We start from the raw sequence: 12,035 nt of genomic DNA on the forward strand, positions 1-12,035 counted from the left end.
ACACCTGGATAATTAAAAATGCCATTTGGCAGAGGGAAACTATGACCAGAGTATAGGTGATTGACGAAAATCTCATAGGGTTCCTATGAGAGAATAAAAAAATCAACCAGTCCAAGTTGGCCCAATATATTTTCTTCCTCTCATGCAGTGAATGACACTTCAAATTTGTATTACAAATCCAGCCTCAATCTAAAGAACCATAGAATCCTAGAATTATTAAGGCCTCTAAGATCATCCAGTGCTTTCAGGTAGTTGTAGGCAAAACATCCCCAGCTCCCTCAGTTGTTCCTCATAAGATTTGTGCTCCAGAACCTTCACCAGCTTCTGCAGTAATTTTCATCCAACAGATGAAAATTTGCCTTAAGCTTTGTGAAATTCTATTTAAGTGAGTTGTGGTCACTGGGAAATTTACAGGTGTTCGGAAAAATAGAAAGATCGATTCAGATGGCAAGAAGCAGGGCATGAAAAATGGGTGATTTAAAGGGTTGCCCCTCTCTGACTAATCTTCAGTAACTATGTATGAAGTCCTTGTCACCTGGATCACAAGCCAGATCACTAGTGTGAATTCGACACAAAGTGGATATTACTTTACAGGCAACTGATGTGGAAGTCACACAGGACCAGTTACCACACCTTAGCTATGGGGAAATAAATGACAGAATACTATCTGATCAGTCCTTAGTTAATATTAAATTTAGCTCTTCCATTTTATAGTTTCATAGTCATATCTTCCTTTTTTTTTTTTTTTTTTTTTTTTTTTTTTGTAATCCTAGAAAGAAATACTGTTTTTGTCTACCTATGATTTTCAAATTCTAGCTGTGATTATATATGCATAAGTTCTTTATAATAAAGAGTACCTACAGTGTCACACATTTGAAATCTACATTATGCATCTGGAAAGACTGAGTGGGGATGGGTGCCTTGTCACAGGCAATAAAAAATGTCAGTGGCACATGTTTGTGTGTAGTCTGTGAATGCTGTTTGATGTACTTATCAGTTTCTTCCTACAATATGCTGTAGTTACTGAACAGCACAGCTTGGCTATTGATGGGTAAAAGAAGTAGAAGATAAGAGAATAGGCAGACAGTGATTTGGATTCTGCAGATGATATTTTGCAGGTTGGAAAGGACAAAGACAATCTGCAAGCACCAGCAGCTGATATAGCCTCAATAGGAAATAATTCTGGGCTTGGAGACAGAGAAAAAACATATGCACAGTAAATCATTCAAATCAAGTCTAAATGGCAGTGCATTTAACAATAAGGCAGAAAATTATGGAGTTGGACGTTGTTTCTTTTTTTTGTTGTTGTGTTCTTTTAGCTTCAATTTTATAATAAACTTCTAGTTGGACTGATCAGCTATTAACCTCTTAGCATGCAAAAGGCTGTGGCGGTGCAGCACGCTGGGATAACAGCAAACTTGTACTGGGGAGATGGAGGATTGATAATCATCCCTCTAGGTCTTTACCGAGTTCCCTGGGTCCCCTGAGAAAATCACAAGTGGTTAAGAAGCAGCAAATTGGTCAGAGGAAATGGGGGCAATTTCATTATCGAAAGGTGAGATGTTATTTTTAACACTTCATTATTTCCTGTTAACTGCTCGTTCTGTGAATACTTGAATCTTTTTTAAAAGCCAACCAAATAAACAGACAAACAAAACCAACCCAAGAACAGTGAGACTCTTCCTGCTTCCCTCGGTAAAATCCCCGGAGCACTTCCCTTGGGGAGGATGCTGACCAGATGAGGCAGTTTCTTTGTCACTGCAGCATCTTGCAGGAGAGCTGGTACTTGGGGATAGAGCTAACGACCAACTGTGGCACCATGCCACGGAACTGTCAAATTATCTGGAGAGAGGATGGTAATGAATGTGCATCACTGCTACATACAATTTGCTTTTAAGCAGGTAGGTAGGGCTGTGACTGAACAGAAGCCATTAAATTATGAACAGAAGGAGAGCGATCCAATTTTCTGCCTTGCTAAGGATATGAATAGTTTTAATGATAGCTGAAGACTTTGAGTTTGCCCTTCCTTTTGTAATCTTCCTCAATTGTTTCCTTCAAGTACAGAAAATCTAATTCTCTAGTTCGTACCATCAATGTTGGACTGCTTTAATTTCATAGATTTTTTTTGAAGAAGCAGTTTTGTTTTAGTGCAATGGACGGAAAAATGGAGTTCATTGTTCAAAAGCTCCTCCGGCAATGAGATAAATTGAATATCTAATTTTACCTCTCTTCTTTTGCATTACTGGAATGTTTTCTGCAAGAGGAACTTGGATAGTCTGTGCTGCATTTAGGCGGCAAATAAAAGAACAGTGGGACCCAGAGTTTGATGTGTGCAAAGTACAAAAGATACCTTCTCATCTGGAAGTCCTGTCACCCACCAGTTGCAGACATGCAGAACTGAAAACACTTCAAGTTTAATCTCAGTGACAAAGTTGCTACTGGCCCAGATTTTGGTCTCTATAAGATCATATTTTAGGCAAGAAAAGCCTGTGTTCAAATGTATATTTAGTAAAGAAGCTTACAATATAAATTTTAGAGTCAGATCAGTTCAAATAAGGTGAAAGACTGTTTATAGTGTGTTCTGTCTGACAGTATTTACCTTTTCTGCACTGCTGAGGCCTTTCCCCATTTTGTTGATATAACTGAAAAATTTATATGTATGAATTTTTTATAAGGAGGACTTCCTGCTATTACAAACTGACCTTAAACTCTGTACCTTAAAAAGCAGAGTTAAAACATGTGTGCATTAAAGATACTTTCAATGCATAGTACATGTCTTCAGAATAGCTTTTATCTAGTTATGATTAAAAACATTTCACCACCAAGACAACTTGATGGTTTTATGACTTATTGACTACCCTGTTACTGTGTAACATAGTTAATTGGTTCTCTGCTTGCTTTAATCTTGGATGTTTGATTCTGCTAAATCTTTAAAACACGTTTTTGACTACATTATCCTGTAAGTATTTAAAATAAATGCTCCTCAAATGCATTTTTCACAGTTTTAATAAATTCTCTTTAACAAATAAATGGGGGAAGGAGTGGAGACAAGGGAGAATGCATGAAATATTTATAAAGGCCAATATGATAGAGTCAAGAGATAAAGCTTGTTAAGATAAAAGCTTGTTTTGCAAAGCATTCAAGTTTGGATTCTCAGCCGGGACAGTCTGAAATAGATCATTGCAGATCACACTTTCCTTTTCCTCTTTCCCCTGTTTTGACACAGGCAGAGTCAGCAGGAGGGAAAATTTCTCCCTTTTTGCCTGTTGTCTGTCTGCAGTGGTGGGGAAGAACTAGTCCTTGCATGCTGACTTTGGATGCTAAAACAGCGTTTGGAAGAGGTGGATAAAATGTGGATAGGGCCAACATAATATTGGGTACATCCTGTGGGGAGCTGTAATTCCCTCAGGGCAATGCCACTGGCCTGACCATGGATGGTGTAGATACTGTGGGGATGGGTAGAGGTGTATGATGTGATAGTCACAAATAAACCTCTTAAAAAAAATTTAATGGAGGGGAGTGTGTGTGTGTAGGGGTTCGAACATGCAGTGGTGGCTGGACATGGGCATGGGTGCAGGATGATTGGGTCATAGGGCAGTCCTGCTTTGGCCAGGAGAATTTCTGCAGCACACAGGCTCCCTTTAAGCTCTGGGAGCAGCATGAACCTCATCTCCTCACTGGGACAAGGGCATCTCCCCCTCCAGGCAGGCACCAGGGGAATCAGCTTGTTTGCACATTGACAGAAAAGAGATGCCTTCAGTCCAGCTCCTCCATCAGAGTGTATCCTTTAAAACCCAACCTCAGCCATCAGCCATGTGCTTGTTGGGGTGTCTGTCACAGACAGATCCTCCTGGGGAGCTCTGAGCACTGGGGAATGACTTGGGCTTTTAAAAGTAATTAAATTTTTTTTTAATTGTCAGGAGACAACTGAAATCCTGATAGATTTTAAAAGTGTGCTGCGAAGGCAATGGAAAGTTGTGAAAAATATTAAAAGGATATCCCTCTAGCTGTTTGTTTTTATACATTTGAATCAAAAGGACATAATCTTGGGAGATTTTCCCTGTTCAACCACGTAAGGGATTTCTTGTCACTAATATACTTCCAATGATTTCTGTGAAATTCTTGCAGAAGAATGAAGCCTTGGAGAAAATATTCAGTGGAGTGAGGTGTCTGCATGGTTTTGTGTCTCTTGAAAGCCTGCTTTTTGTGTAGGACAGTGTCAATTAAGGCCATTCCTGTAACATGTCGCTAGAGGGACATGAAAACATGGAACAGTTTAGCTCCTGTTGTTCTTAGTTACTGCTCTTTAATGTGAAAAAAGCACAACAGGGATGACTTAGGACTTTCTGTTCTCTGACTGAATGAAAAATATGATCTTTGAGCTGTTTGATGTTTATTGAAAAAACCCCAACACATACTAGTGCTGAAGATACTGCAGTAGTATAGAGGTACACCAGCAAGTATTCAAATAAAATGCAAAGGAAATTTTCAAGCATAAGATACAAACAGTGTATTCTACAATTCTTAGCAAATTAACTTGTTAATATCAGGTATTTATATTAAGCTTAGCCCCACACTTGCTCATATTCATTTACATAGTGGAGATGAGCTGTGTTAGACCTGCTTTCAGTCCAGAGTGTGATCTCAAGCCATGAAAGGTTCAGTGTCTCCTCTGGGCTGTGTTTGGCAGCCACAGGGGAGAAGGAGGCTCTTCCATGGGCCTTTCCCACAGAAAAGCTGCAGTGCACAGCTGGGAGGCAGCAAGGGACCTGCTCCTTAGCTCTGTGAGCAGCTCTCCTCCACCCTTGTCCAGCATCAAGCCATAAAAGCCCAGCTTCAATCCTCTCACATCTCTCACTAGACTGGAGAAGAACCATCCTGGGGCTGGTCTGAGCTGGGAGGCAGCAGCTGCCACACCTGTCTCCATGTGTTGGAAACCTGCTGCCTCCCAGCTGAGACCTGTGGTGCCTGCCTGCATCACAGGCAGGAGCCCACCCATGCCTGGTGGGATGCCAGAGGTGCCCCAGGGCACCATCTGTGCTTCAGGCTTGCACACACACAGCCACGACACAGCACAGGGAATCCCACTGCTTTAAGCTTAATGATGTTCTTCACATTCATCTTGAAATAATCTTGTGGGCACACAAGGTCTGTGCAATCAAAAATCCGCAGTAACCAGGTTTTAGATACAAGTAATTTGCAGGGAAGTAAATGTGACACCAGTGCCTAAAATCTCTTTTTTAAGAAATCTGTTAAGAAAGCACAGCTGAGGCATACCCTCTCTTGGCAAGCCTGGCTTGCAGACTGGTCCAAGCACACTTTGATTTTATCTGGCTCACAGACAGAGGGCTTGCAGTCATTTTGCATCACCCCCCTGCCTCTCCTCCAAGTCTCCACCTGGCCTTGGCTGCCTGAAGGTGCCTCCAGCTCTCCCCTCTCACCAACTATTCATATAGTGAAGAATTTTGGTGCCCAAATGGGATAAGAGCATTTCTGTTTCCACATTGGAGACAGGAGGGGAGTGCTGGTGACAATTGTGTCCCCTGGCACTGTTCCAGGTGGGGAATTTTACTTACACCCCATTTACACAGCAACTGCAAGGGTGCTCAGAGCTGTTTTCCTTTCCAAAAAACTCCTTGGGTGGCTTTTGTTTTGCGTGGAGTAATTAAGGAGAGGAAGCTGAGCCCTTTCCCTTCATGCTTTTGTTTCTCCTGTGTATCACATTACAGGTGCAGGGGTCAAAGTGTGACCATGTCAAAGACTGGTGGCAATAAATAGCTGCAGAAGAGGATTTGTGTTACTGCTGATCTGGTGGAAAAACAGAGAGAGGCTGACCTCTTTTCTTGCATCTATCTATCATGTATCTATATCTATCTATCTATCTATCTATCTATCTATCTATCTATCATCTATCTATCTATCTATCTATCTATCTATCTATCTATCTATCTGTCTGTCTTCTGACTGGGTTTTATTTTAGTTTCGTTTTAAAGAATGCAAAGACTCAGGAGAGATTTTTGGTCTAGGTTGTCCCTCATTAGCTTTTGAACTGTTACTCATGCAGTGTGATTGCTTACATGTTGTACCTGTCACTGCCTCTGCCCTTTGTTCAGGCTAGCTAAAATATAGTAGTACCTCATTTCAGTGATAGACTTGACCTAGAGTAAAATGTGCAAATTCTTACAGAAAGTGCAATAATTGCAATTGATTTATTCTTCTATGGGGAAATAATGTCTGTCTCAAACAATAACATCAGCTTTCTCTTAATTGCATTACATTAATATCATATTATTCTGTATTCACATCCACATCCAAAGCTGTGAAACACGTCTGGGTTGTGTTGGGTTTTTTCCCTACCCTTATGACACACACAGCTCTCAAAATAGGTTAGCAGATATGGGAAGCCCCTTTTTACCCATTCAATAGAAGAAAAACAAAAGGGGAAAAAAAAAGAATTTCAACTAATACTCTGGTCTATAAGCAGGAAAACTGTATTTTACATACCACAGCCCCATGTTTATCTTTGTTGCTAATCCAGTGGTGGGGATTATGCTGTATTAATGATGTGTGGGAGCTCCAGACTATTTCTTATTCCTGGCTCGCAGCATCTGCTTTCAACAAATGTCTTTTGTGCACATATGTGACCTTTTGGCTACCTACACTTCAGTCCACCTGTCAGGATGGCATCGTGCCTGCTTGTGAGCGTGGCCCAGCTGCTGGGCCATGGAGGAAATCAGCCTCTGTGGCCCTGGAAATGCTTCTCCATTGCAGAATACCTCCCTCTTCTCCCAGTCCCATGGTGCACATGGCTCCTGGCTCTGGGGAGCCACCAACCATCTGATTTCCAGAGGACACCAGCCTTGGGCAGCTGGCTGGGGTTTCTGGTGGGCCATGAGGGCAGATCTGAGCTAGCATCAAGCAGAGAGCTGCCCTGGCCCAGGAGCCCCTCTGGCCATGGCTCCTGCAAGCTCCGGGCACGGAGAACTCAGGTTCATCCGCAGCAGGAGTCTGGGACCCAGCTGACACCCAGCCTGTCAATCCAGCCCTTTCCAGCAGGGCAGAGTCATGGATAAAATCCCAGTCACTTTTCTCCTTTCAAAGATTTACCTATGCAAGATGTGCCACCTCATGAGAAAGATTTTACCAGCATGGTTTCCTTCAAAATAGCTATATTTTGTGAATGTTGCCTGATTTTTATTTAGAGGGGATGAAACTTCATTTCAGAGGCAAGATTCCCAAAATGTTGTCAAAACACCAAATTTCACATTATAGTATTTGGCACTAAGACTTTTTTCTCCTTTTTTAATATTTTTTTTCTTTTTTCCCCCTGATTTTCACTGTGAGATTTGAAAGGCAGGGTTTGTTTTTCAACTTTTGTGCAATTGGACATGTTTGCTTACTTGGAACGCAGTAACATGGAGCTCTCCAAAGTCACTTTGGGTTTAATTTTGGCAAAAATTACACCTGTTCTGTTTTTTCAAACTGGAAAAGAAGTCAAAATAGTAGGATTTCCCATGAAGTGATAAGTCTCATTTCTCTTCTGCTTTGGCTGGGCTCAAATCACCACAGGGAGAATTTTCCAAGAAGGTTATTTATAACCCTTAGAATATGGAAACATTTCAGTGTTTTCAACCTGCAGCATGTGGAAATAATCAGGGAAAAAAAAAAAAAAAACCAAAAACATTTCCGTGGTTTTTGATAACTGAAACAACAGGTGCTAGGTCCAGGAATAGAGAAAGAGGAATGGGAATGAAAGTACTTTTAATTGTATAACATTCAAGGAGGCAGTGGGTGGAAATGCCCAAAGAGAGAGGTTAACCCAAACACAAAGGAGGACTTTACACACCCTGCACTAATTACACTGAGGAACTTTTGACACAGGATGTTGTGGAGGCCAAAACTGTAAAAATTGTACATGAGTTCAAACTGGGAGCAACAGAGTTGATGTAGGAAGTCTATAAGGGGCAATTACAATATTCTAGATGTTTCTTCCAGCAAGTCCTTGAGCAACAGACTGCTGGAAGAATTCCTCTATTTCCTCTGCTTCCTATAGCTTTTCCTTAATTGTCTGCTGCTGTTGGAGGAAGAATAACAGGTTGGAAGATCCTTGGTGCCATCTTGTCCTTGTGTTACTGGCTTGTCAGAGAGCTTGGACAGCAGCCATGGCAAATGGAGGGTGTAACAAGAGACTCCAAATGAAATAAGACAAAACAAAACAACAAAAAGTACAGTTTCTTTGGTTAGCATTTCTCTGAAAATTAATTTCAGACAATTTCAGCCTCAGTGGTGTCCCAATAACTGCAGGACACTGAGCAGGGAATCATCCACCACAGAGACCCTGTTAGGAAAGCACAAACTGCACATCAAGAGCAGACAAAGAGGAGGAGAAAAGGAAGATGAGGTTTAGAGATGGTGAGAACAGAGGGTCCTATTTGGCAGCTCTTTAATCTTAGTATTGTATTTGGCACCCAATTACCATAGGATGTGATTGGCAGCTGATTGACAGGATTACGTAATGGAGCAATGTCTGTTGAGCAAAAGCCATATTTTCAGAGGAAAAATATCACTCTGATGCTGGGGATGGGACCAATGCACAGTCTGCTTGGATCATCTGAGGCTTTTGGATAGAATTTTCTCTTTAAGCAACTAAACATTAACAACTCCTTCACAGTGAACTGGGAGTGAAATAGCCATCAGGACTTCAAGGGTGCCCAGATATCTCACCATCCTCCTGCCCATCTGACAGCCCCTGAGGCAGCTGCCAGGCTGGCAGCACTGAGTGCCTGTTGAGCTAGCAAGGGGGCACCCCAGCCTCAGGGAACTCCTGTTTCAATGCAGTCCTAAGCCCAAGGCTTTCAGATATGACACAGGAGAAAAAGCTACAAATAAGGACAATGGTAACAAAATACAATACAAGATTCAGTGGATAGCACAGCAATTTTCTTCCTGGATATTTAAAATATGCTGGATTTAGTAATTGGGGCACAGTGGTTGGTATGAGCCAGTCTTGTTTGTGTTTGAAGGGCAAGAGAATTTGTTTGCCATTTTTTTCCCACAGGACGACCTCAGTAAATGAGTATCTGGGTCCCTCCAGTGCTTTTTCTTACCTGGCACTTTCTTAATTTTTGAGAATGTGGGGCTTGTTGTCCCTGCTCCTGTAATTCTGGGATTTGCTCACACATTCCTGCATGCAGTGAAGGGCTTTGTTAGATTGTTAGACAGGAAATGAGCTCCTGCAAGGACTGAATCCACACATAATGTGGCTGGAGTGCTCCTGATGGCACCCCTTTAGGAGATGCTATCTAACCCCCTTTGCTTCCAGGGAGAACTGATCACCCATCCTGAACTGACTGTAAAGAGTGAGCAGAGTGATGCCCGAGTCCCAAACTCTCCTGGTTCAGAGCAGATCAGACAGGAGCTCACTCTTACCTGGAAAAGCTCAGAGCAGCACAATAATGGCCCTTCTGTCTGTGCATGTGGAACCCTGGTTGGCCACCCTGAGAGGAGAAGGTGTGAGAGGATTGTCATTGCCCCTGCCCCCGGGACCTCAGCTGGAGAAACAAAACTCACCTCCTCCTCCCAGCTGCTCCCTGGAGAGGCTCTGGTCCTCTGTGGCCCCAGGGACAGGCTCCACTCTGGATTTCTTTGTGGCAGGGCCAGCCTGTGATGGAACAGACATCCTGTCCCCTCAGTTTATGAAGAAGTATGTATTTTATCTTTTCCAGACCATAACTAAGCACTAATTATGTGCGGATCAGGGTGTTGCAAAGCCAGGGAAGATCCTGCTGCAGGGTCCAGGTGTGTGCAATGTGTGAATGCACATGGGGTGGATGTGTGTGGAACACAGCACAGGTGAGATCTGCACTGCAGGCAGGGCTGCTGCAGGTGCTGGGCAGGTCCTGGATCTGCTCTGGGCTTGTGTTCCTGCCTCAGCAGCATGAGAGGCTCTCCTCCTCTGCAACAGCAACTTGCACATGCTGCAAGCTGTGCCCTGCAGCTCTTGGAGAGTCAAAGAGCTGCTTTTGGCTGCCCTTGGATCATCACTGAGCGACTTCTGGAGCCAGTGAGGCCTTTCATGTGAGGCACAGCATGGAGCTCTCTGCTCTGCAAAGAAGAAGGGGGACATCCAGGGATTCTCTTGACAGCCACAGAAAGCTCCTGCCTTTGCCAAGCAGGCTGGAGGACAGGAGCAGCTTGTGGGGCTGGAATATACTCGCCCCAAAGAAACACTGAACACGCCAGGGGAATGAGGGGGATTCAATTTCACTAGCTAGCAAATTAAGTTTCTGTAACCCCTGACCAAAATTCATACTATCAGCTGGAAATAATAAATTTAACTAGTTTCATATGGCTTTGAAACATCCCATAAACAAAATTCAGTTTTTAATTTTTTTTTTTTTCACCACTGTTTCTCTCTCTTTCAGCGGGACCTGGAGAAAAAATCCTACTGAAGCCAAGGCAGAGACTCCCATTGAGTTCAGTGAGAGCTGAACCTGACCCTTGATAAGTCTCTGTGCTCAGAGAGCTGCTGTTAGAGAGCAGGAGTCCTGGACCACATGCCACAGTGTTTCTTCATAAAGATGCTTTCCTTTGGACAGGCAGCAGTGACAACAACACCTGTGTGCTCACACACAGAGGCACAACAGCCACGCAGAAGTCATCCATCTTAGGAAACGTGTTATGCCTTTTAAGTGTTTCTATATCAAAGACTGATAAATAAAACATGGGTTTAGTGTTAAAAGGGAAAAAGAGCCCTTTTAACAGATTAAAGTGCTCACAGTGCCTGACACTGTGAAATAGGAGTGGGGAGCAGCAGGGCAGTTAAGAAAAAGGACTGCCTATGCTGGCAGGTACAAACTGTTGTGTGTCTCTTAGCAGTCATTGGCAGAAAAAAAGCCCAAAATCTACTTTCCCAGCAAAGCCTTCCTGGAAGGTAACAAACTGAGCCCCCTATAGCTAAATTTCTGTATGTTCTCCAGCTGAGTGTCATGAGAAGAAGCTTTCCTCCCTGAAGGAAGAGGAAGAGAACAGTTTCTAAGCCCATCAAAATAAACAAGCAAACAAAATAATGGTTTATTCCAGCAGACTGAAAGCCCTGCTGGGTTTTGCAACATTTTTTTCCTTCAGCATCCTGATCCTTCTTAAAGCCCAGCACACTGAGTTGGCTCCTTAACTGATTTCCATTTGTTCCTCAGCAGTTGCAAAAGCAGTGGTAAAGCCTTCTGCATTTTCTCATTCCTTCACAACTGTGAACAGAGAGTCCAGGACACCTAAACACTGTATTTGTACAGACAGGGGCATTTCCCCATTCAAAGGAGCATTAACTAATTACATTTATTTGGCTGAACAGAAAAGCTGATCATTAAAACTGATTTTTCTTTCACTCTTCCTTTCTGAACCTGTGTTACCTTGGTGAAGGGGAGTCCTACAGCAGAGGTCACTGAAAATCCTCCTGAATATTTTATCAGTTCTGCACCTCATGGCTTAGTGTACAAAGACAAACCCTTATGTGTGAAGGGCATGGAGCTGAGGCAGGGGGAGGGGGGATAAACCAGTGTCTGCCCCTACTTTGGTCTCTGACCAAAACACAGAGCATGTTTTTGGTGGAAGTGGAAATAGAATTTGCACACCATTAGGATCCCACTTGATGTGGAGCCTTGCTTTTAATAGCTAAAAAGAGCCCTAATTAATGTGAATGAGAGCCAGATGACTTTGCTGTCAGGCTGGTAAGGAGCAGTTTTATGATGCCAGCTGGTATCCCATCACCTTTTAGGACAAACTTGCCCACTGCTCTCATGGATTTGAAATGTTTCAGCAAACAGCAAGCCCAGGTTAGAGCACAGGCAAATCTGTGATGTTCTTTCCCTAACCCAGCCATACACTGTGGCCATGCAGTGCCCACTGTGGAAATGCAATGCTGCTGCCTCTGCCACCTGAGAATCATCTACACACTCATATAAACCATTTCCAAAATGCCCCAGCCAGCAAGACACATGGCCAAAGGCAAGTGGAGGGAACCTATAAAATTAAACTGC

General features: G+C 43.0%; 1 long non-coding RNA gene across 1 annotated transcript in view; it reads left to right on the forward strand.

The window, feature by feature from the left end:
* LOC144246380 (uncharacterized) overlaps positions 1-10,453 on the forward strand; it is a 53,845-nt gene extending 43,392 nt beyond the window's left edge. Inside the window, exon 3 of the long non-coding RNA XR_013340087.1 lies at positions 10,425-10,453. This is a non-coding gene — a long non-coding RNA (uncharacterized LOC144246380). The remainder of the gene's footprint in view (positions 1-10,424) is intronic.
* Positions 10,454-12,035: the final 1,582 nt, after the last annotated feature.

The sequence above is a fragment of the Lonchura striata genome, chromosome 6, assembly GCF_046129695.1.
Source record: "Lonchura striata isolate bLonStr1 chromosome 6, bLonStr1.mat, whole genome shotgun sequence".
Classification (NCBI taxonomy): domain Eukaryota; kingdom Metazoa; phylum Chordata; class Aves; order Passeriformes; family Estrildidae; genus Lonchura; species Lonchura striata.